General features: G+C 48.8%; 1 long non-coding RNA gene across 1 annotated transcript; it reads left to right on the top strand.

Annotated features, from left to right (window-relative positions):
• The first annotated feature begins 3,197 nt into the window (after positions 1–3,197).
• LOC105548817 lies at positions 3,198–7,545 on the top strand. Its single transcript, XR_001007454.1, has 3 exons — positions 3,198–4,768; positions 5,340–6,410; positions 6,727–7,545. It is a non-coding gene; the product is annotated as an uncharacterized LOC105548817 (long non-coding RNA).
• Positions 7,546–8,129: the final 584 nt, after the last annotated feature.

Raw genomic sequence — 8,129 nt, 5'->3', positions numbered from 1 at the left:
GCCTGGTTAATTTTTTGTATTTTTAGTAGAGACGGGGTTTCACCATGTTGGCCAGGCCAGTCTCAAACTCCTGACCTCAGGTGATCCACCCGTCTCGGCCTCCCAAAGTGTTGGGATTGCAGGTGTAAGCCACCGCACCCGTCCTATAATTACTTTACTTTATTTCAGGGGGAAAAGAGGAAGACACCAGGAAGTTCTTCACCAGCCAGAGTATCACACTCCTACTAAGTGCATCTCTGTGAAGACAAAATCCCAGAATGCAAGAAACATTCTGAGGATGTTTGCTGAGCTCTGCAATTGAGAGAAAGGTCTGTGACTTGCCAAAGGTAGGGAGGAGGCTGGGCGCCCTGGCGGCTGGGCTGCATGGTCTGGTTGGCCCTAGCCTGGTCTGGCCAGTGCCCCACTTGCCTTTGGGGCTTGAGAATGTTTCCCATGGGGCAGGAGGATGAGAACAAGGCCTCCTCTTAGCAGGGCTGATGAAGCTCCTCCTTTTTCTCCCCTGAGTCTCTGTGGAGTTCACATTTGTGGGCACTTCCCTTGGGAGAAGCCCCACTGAATCATCCACTGAAAATAAGTTTACGGTGCACAGAAGGATTTTTTTCAATAGCAGGCCCTTAATGAATTGTTACAACCTTGGGCACAATAAAATGAATACCAATGTGGAGCGTGCAAAGGGTGCAGAGTTGCCAATCATCTTTTTGGGAGGACTATACTTTGTTCTGAGATTAATCTTTCTTACTTTGCTTTTTCAAATTAAGATGTCTTTCTTTAAGAAGTATAAATATATGGGAGCTGTTTTTTTTTAATGTTTTTACTTGGCCAAATAAAAACGTTGGCAATCCTATCATTTTCAACACCCTCTTTAAAAAATATTTTAAAATAGATATGTGATATACAAAAGATAGGGAACTGATTTATAGGAAGAGTTTAAGTCCCCACGAAGTCCTCACCCAACCCTGACTTTGGACTTTCCGAGAAGTACACTTTGCCCTCCATGGGCCTGGCTTTCCTTATCTGTGAGAGTAAGGAAGAGACTGGGCCGTCCAGTTCCATGCAGATCAGTTGAGAGAAGTCATTGGAAGAAGAAAATGTTATGGGAATTATGGAAGGTTGGGAAGAAATGGTCTTTGCAGATGAGATTAAGTTAAGGATGTTGAGATGGAAAGATTGTTTTGCATTATCCAGCCAGGCCCTAAATGAAATCATATGTATCCTTACACAAGGGAGGCGGAGGGAGCTTTTACACACAGAGGAGAGTGCAATGTGAAGACAGAACATGAGATGTGAATATGAAGACACTGACCTTGAACACTGGAGGAATGAGGCCACAAGCCAAGGAATGTAGGGGCTACCAGACTCCCCCAGCACCTCCGTAGGGAGCACAGCCCCCTGACACTTTGATTTCATCCCAGCAATGCTGATTTTGGCCTTCTGACCTCCAGAACTGTGAGAGAATAAGTCTGTGGTTTTAAGACACCCAGTAGGTGGCCATCTGTTACAGCAGCCACAGGGAACTAATGCAAGAATACAGATTGCAGGCTCCTTTAAAGCAGGATCTAATTACGACTCCCCAGCAGTGCCTTGTCCTTTGCATGGAGCCGCCCACAGCTGCAGATGAAATGTATTAGCACTTCTCTACTTATTTAAGGTCAATCTTTTTGAGTCTTCTTTTCTGGGACCTGCAGATATTTCCTGTTAACCAGGATCTTAGGGGACACCCAACCATGGTTCTTTCTCAACATCATCTCTGGAAGCATCAGCTGTCTCCTTGACATCACACACCAAAGGATGCACTTTCTAAGGCATTGTTTAGGACTTAGGAGAGGCATAATTTTTAGCAATGAGCTGAGAGATGGGGTGGGTCCTTGCCACATCCTCCTTCCAACATTGCTATGACAGCTTTGTGTTTTTTTGGGTCCCAAGTCAGTTCTGAGTAGGACCTGGTTTGCTTTCAAACCTTATAAATGGCTACTAAAGCTTAAATTGTGTACCCCGAATTCATATGTTGAAGTTCTAACTGCCGGTACCTCAGAGTGTGACCTTATTTGGAAATAGTGTCCTTGAAGCTATAATTAGCTTGGATGAAGTCATTAGGGTGGGCCCTGACCTAGTTTGACCAGTGTCCTTATAAAAACGTGGAAGTTGGACAAGGACACACCCACCGGGAAAGCACCATGAGAAGATGATGGCAGAGACCAGGGCAACATGTGTACAAGCCAAGCGAGACCAAAGGTGGCCAGCAGCCCTTGTGAAGCTGGAGGAGAGGCCTGGAATAGATGCTCCCTCACAGCGCTCAGGGGGAACTGACCCTGTCTGCACCTTAACCTTGACCTTCTGGGCTCTAGAACCATGAGACAGCATGTTTCTGTTGTTGAAGCTACCTGGTCTGGGGTGCGTGGTACTTTGCAGCCAGAGTGAATGAATGTGGTGACACTGACCTGTGCACTGTATGTCTTGTCTGCAGCTTGCTGGTAAACGAGGGAAAAAGCAGGGAATCGGTGGTGGGGAAAGGGTAGGGGGAGAAGGGAGTAGGACCAGAGCAGCTTTAGAAGTGCAGCCTTGAGTCTGAGCAAGAATCCTTCTATGTCCAGCTTTGTGTCTGGTGCCTGTGATAAGAAGGCCGGCGGAGTGCCTCTCCAAGCCACCTCCCTGCTCTGATCCCTCCCGGGGGACCCAACCTTTTTCTCTAGATAGGGTCAGCTAAAGAAAGTAACGTTGCAATCACACCTTCCAAGCTGCCCTTCTTTCCCTCCTCCTTCAATCTCCCCCCACCCCCGTTCCCCCTTGTTTCTAAGTGCCCAGCCTTCTCCGAAGAGAGGGGACCATCTGGTTAGTCCTTGTTTACTGCACACCCTGCCAGTTTGAGCTTATTAATCATATTTACCCAAGTATCTTAATTACTCCCTGTCTAGCAACTTGCTTTGCACTCAGCTGTTGACCCCTCTTTTTTTATTCCTTTCTATCATTAATCATAGGAGCAGCGTGGCTAGAGGAATTCCTGCAGCTTAGATTTCGCTGGCACTGTTACCACTCCCAGAGAGGAGCGGCTGGAGTTCACGGCTGGTTTCTGACAAACTTCCTAATTAATCTGCTAAAGATCAGAGGAGGACTAATAGGAGCTGAAGACTGTGTGCGAGACCAGCCCTCCGCCCTCTCGCTTTGTGTGTGCACGTGTGTGTGTGTGTGTGTGTGCGTGCGTGCGTGCGCGCGCGCGCATGTGGTGCTGAGCTTGGCAGGGGAGAGATGGCCTCACTAGCGATTGAGCACAAAGCATTCCTGCTGCTGTTGCTGCCACCTACCTTCCCTGCTTTGGGAGGATAAATTTTCTCCTCTTGCTTAGAAGTTTAAGGGAGTCACCTAAGCCTTCTTCTCCCAGATACAACAGCGGAATAAAGTATCTTCCAAGCAACAGTTTTTTTTTTTTTTTTTTTTTTTTTTAGACGGAATCTCACTCTGTCACCTGGTTTGAGCGCAGCAGCGTGATCACGGCTCACTGCAACCTCCACCTCTCGGTTTCAAGTGATTCTCCTGCCTCAGCCTCCCGAGTAGCTAGGATTACAGGCGTGTGCCACCCACCACGCCTGGGTAATTTTTGTATTTTAGTAGAGACGGGGTTTCACTATGTGGGCCAGGCTGGTCTCAAACTCCTGACCTCTGGTGATGTGCCCACTTCGGCCTCTCAAAGTGCTGGGATTACAGGCATGAGCCACCGCACCTGGCTGCAACCAACTTTTTTGTGGAATACAGGATCTTGATGTTTGGGTGCCTGAAGGCAGAAGCTGCTGCACATGGAATGGATTAAAAGTCTCCCCTCTGCAACCAAAAATCCTTGGGATCCCAGGAGCAAAAGATGCTCCAGCGCACAGGACAATTCAGGAAGGCCCGAGGTGATACTGAAGACTGCAGAGACATCCAGCTCGGTTGTGTCTCCGGAGGTGTCCAGACTTTGCAGACAGACGTTGCACATAAAGAGCTGAAAAACCGAGGAAGCTGAGCTGGAGAAGGAAATCACTTCTACTTAGCCTTGACCTGCGTCTGATGCTATGGGGCCTCTTAGGGTTACCTCATGCTTCATGCACCCCTTTCTCTGCTCCTCAGCAGAAGGCAGGGAGCAGGGAGGTGGGTCTGTGCCTCCTTTCTCCCTGCCAGGCCTGACTCTCCAGGCCGAGAGACACCATTAAGGAGTATAATTTGTTGATCCAGGCTCTCCTTGCGTTTCAGTGCAGAGTGGCATCGTTTTCTTTATGACCTCGTAAAGTCACAGCCGAGAGGCCGATTTGGAAAACAAACTGCCTCAGGTTGACAGATAATTAGATACAGGGGACATATTATATGCCTTTGCATATAAATGTGCTCCAAGGCGTGTTGGTTCATCTGAAGTTGAGGTTAAAGGCGCGCCAGGTATTCCTGACACATCAGGATATATATTTTCATACAGTCTCAGGCGCCGTGTTGGTTTTATAGGCCTTTCATCCTGGTGCTGACGGATGGGGTGTGAGCACGACCCAACTTAGAAGAAAGGGACTCCCTTGCATAGGGGCCTCCTGGCATTTTGTTTTGTGTTCTCCCTCTCCACCCCCACTTTCTGTCCTTCCTGGGAAAGGAACTGTTCTTTGGGCCTAGGATTCTGTAGTGAGTGACTAATGGCCCGAGTAGGAGGGACCGGGACTCATTTTTCTTTTCTGGACTCTAATAGGCCCAATTAATTCAGCTACAACATGGGCCCTTACAAGCTTGGGACAAGCCTGGGTGGAATTTTATATTGAGAGTAAGAAAAGGGATGGAAATAGATGTTTTCCAGAAGGTTCTGTGGACTCTGGGGGTGACCTGTGGACAGCTGCTGCTGCCCACTACCTGGCAGTTTGGCTGCGTGATACGTGTTGGCCTTACAAGGAGATCCCCCTTACCCTGGAATCTACTTTGCCAGAGCAGAACTTGAGCCTCAGACACACCAGAGACGAGGGGGAAGCTTTGCTTTTTCCTCCAGTGGCAGGAAGCTCTGGGCTGGGGAAACGTCTCTTTGAACACAAAGTTCCAGTTGCATTCATCCACAGGAAAATGTAAAGAGCTTAATTTAATGCCCTCTGGGAGTCATTTCGATTTAAAAGTGGCATTATAGCTTGTGGCTAGAAGAATGGGCTTAACGGTTAGTCACCTTCTGTTTGGGCATGTCATTTAATCTCTTTGAGGCTGTTTCTTCACCTTAAAATATGAGTGAGAAGGTAGTACCCACCTTATAATATTGAGAAGATTAACTTAGGGAAAACACGTAGCTCAGGGCTTCACCCATGGTAAGTATTTCATAAACGGTAACTATTTTTAACAATGACAATTCGCAGAGTTAATACTAATAAAAAATGATTACAGAAGAGGACGCCTCCACCCACAGGAAGGAGCCAGCACAGTGGGGAGCTGTTTGACCAGGGGAGTGTTCTCAGCAGCTGCCACACGTGGAGGTGTGGAGGTAGCAAGCAGAGTAGGGGGCGGAGGGGGAACCCTGGTTCCTGGGAGGCCTGAGTCCTGCTCTTCCATGATTAGCTGCGCAGTCTTGAGCACGGCACTCCCTCTCTTCCCAGCTTAGTGTCGTCATCCGTAAAATGAGGGGCTCTCTGAGGGTCTGCCAGGGCTGCTGTGTGATCCGTGACAGCGTGGCATGTGGTGTGGTATGTGATGCATGTTCCCGCCTGCGGGGAGACCCTCTCCCTTCCCCCACCAGGCCTCTGAGCAGCACTCGCTGTCATCCTTGCTTCTGGAACAGGCCTGTGCTATTTTCCAGGCCAAACTGGAGGGCTGAGGGGGTCTATTAAGAAGACTTCAGGGAGATGCTGGAACAATTCTTGAAATTACCCTCCTCTTTAAATCTTGCCATGGCCCTATTAGAAAAGCTAAGGGGGCAGAGGGAGAGGAGAGAGCGGGGAGAGGAGAGAGAGAGAAGAAGGAAGAAGGAAAGGGAAAAGTAAGAAACCCCATAGCCCGACCCTCAGCCCTGTTGAAGGAGATGATATAAATAGAGTCGCTGTCACTTTGATGAATTAAATCCTCCGTTAATTAGGACGCATCGATTTAAGGGTTGTCCAACCAGGTAGTCCTTTTCCCTTCCCAGCAAGTCATAGCTCACGGAGGAGGCATGAGAGGGATCGTTTTCCGTGTCTGGCTTGATTGCTGGTTTCTTTCTTACTAGGCTCCATTAATTATCCTAGAATGTGGTCACCCAATTTTCTTCAACATGGGCCATTCTCCTTTCAGCGGGATCTTGGCAGCAGACTGCCACAGGAGCTCTGGGGAAAAAGGACCAGTGGGATCCCAGTACCTCCTGAGAGACCACCACCCTCCCCGCCTCCAGCTCATGCCCAGCTCTGAGTCAAATGGACTCTTCCTGTTGTACTGTGAGGTTGCGCAAACCTTAAAAGGCAAACACTGCTGGGCGTGGTAGCTCAGGCCTGTAATCCCAGCAATTTGGGAGGCGGAGGTGGGCGGATCACGAGGTTGGGAGATCGGGACCATCCTAGCTGACACGGTGAAACCCTGTCTCTACTAAAAATATAAAACAATTGGCCGGGCATGGTGGCGGGCACCTGTAGTCCCAGCTTCTCGGGAGGCTGAGGCAGGAGAATGGCGTGAACCCGGGAGGCGGTGGAGCTTGCAGTGAGCAGAGATTGCGCCACTGCACTCCAGCCTGGGTGACAGAGCGAGACTTCGTCTCAAAAAAAAAAAAAAAAAAAAAAGGCAAACACAGTGAGGGTCTCTGGCTTGCTGTGTGGACAGCCCACTCTCTGACAAGCAGATCATCTGCAGCTATCCCTGGGCTAGGAGCTGGAAGCCATTCTTGTGAACTACTCCTTATACCTTGAGCTAAACCTCTTTGGGTCCCAGAAGTCTGAGGCTCCAGCTGCCTGGCAAGACTGAGTCTATATGATTTCTTGAGTACAAGTAGTTTGGCATTTTAAAATACTGGATAAACCGCAATGTAAACTTAGATTGCATTTCAGATTGTAAACAATGACCCCAGTGCTTCATGTTAAATCAGAAATGAGCTATTAACCAAGCTAGTCCTCTTATGAATGAGCCCCTAACCCTGATCCAGGGATCCTTGAACGAAAATCATCAAAATGATTTATCTTCACTTTACCTATTATCTCACAAGAATCTCATTACTCAGGGAAAAGGAGGGTGTTCTTCAGGGGACAGAGGGCATGGGCGAGGGGACTTCCTTATAACTCAACTTTCAGAGGGAGCTGAGTTGTAAACAGATGGAACAAGGTGTGTACGAGAAGCCTCTTAGATTTAATCTTTCATATCAGGGCTCTTGCTGAAAATTCTGGCACCGCTGTGAAATGACGGGAGCTCTGACACACAGAGACACCCTCCTTGCCTTGCCAACCTTCCCATACACAGTCATGCGCACCGAGAGCAGGTACCAATACTGAAAATGCCTTTCTGGAGTTGCCTCAGTATAAACCCTTGACAACTTAGCAACAGCATCAAGTGAGGAAGCAGTTTCCTTGATCTGGGGAAGAAGAACCAACTCATAAACATGGAACTGTGCCCACTGCCTCTTCCTTTGCTGTGTGGATTGGCTGTGGTTCTGCCCTGGCACTTGGATGTTGCTCGGGCTGCTTGGGAGGAAGCCCAGCCTGGGTCAGGTGGTCATAAGCCAGAGCCCCTGTCCTGTCCCCAGGACTGGCCTCCCTCTGGGGTCCAGCATGGCTCCAGTGCTGAGGCTCCCACTGCTAGAGAATGTGCCCTCTCCTCTCTTTGTTTCCATACCAAGGGGATCTGCAGGATAGAGGGCAAATTATTCTTAGCAGATTGGGGCTATGGGTAAACCGGAAGGGATGAGGGAGAGAGGAGAGAGGAGAGGAAAGGCAAGGAGAGAGGAGGGCAGGGGTCAGGTAGAGGAGAGAGACAGCAAGAAAAAATAGAAAAAAAAATAGGAAATAAAGGTTGCAAATACAAAGGGAGATTAACAAGGAGCAGAAGAAGGGAGGCAGAAGAGGGAGAAACAGAAGAGGAACAAAGAAGACATTTCCAAAAAAGATGTGAGCACACCAGGCAGGAGGTAGACAAGGAACAAGGAGAAAGGAAGGAAGTGAGACAAGCTGGGGAGAGAAGAGGCAAAGGCAGCCAGG

The sequence above is a fragment of the Mandrillus leucophaeus genome, unplaced genomic scaffold (genome assembly GCF_000951045.1).
Source record: "Mandrillus leucophaeus isolate KB7577 unplaced genomic scaffold, Mleu.le_1.0 Scaffold111, whole genome shotgun sequence".
NCBI lineage: Eukaryota > Metazoa > Chordata > Mammalia > Primates > Cercopithecidae > Mandrillus > Mandrillus leucophaeus.
Note: the sequence above shows the minus strand (reverse complement) of the source record. Positions and strands in the feature narration are given on the sequence as shown.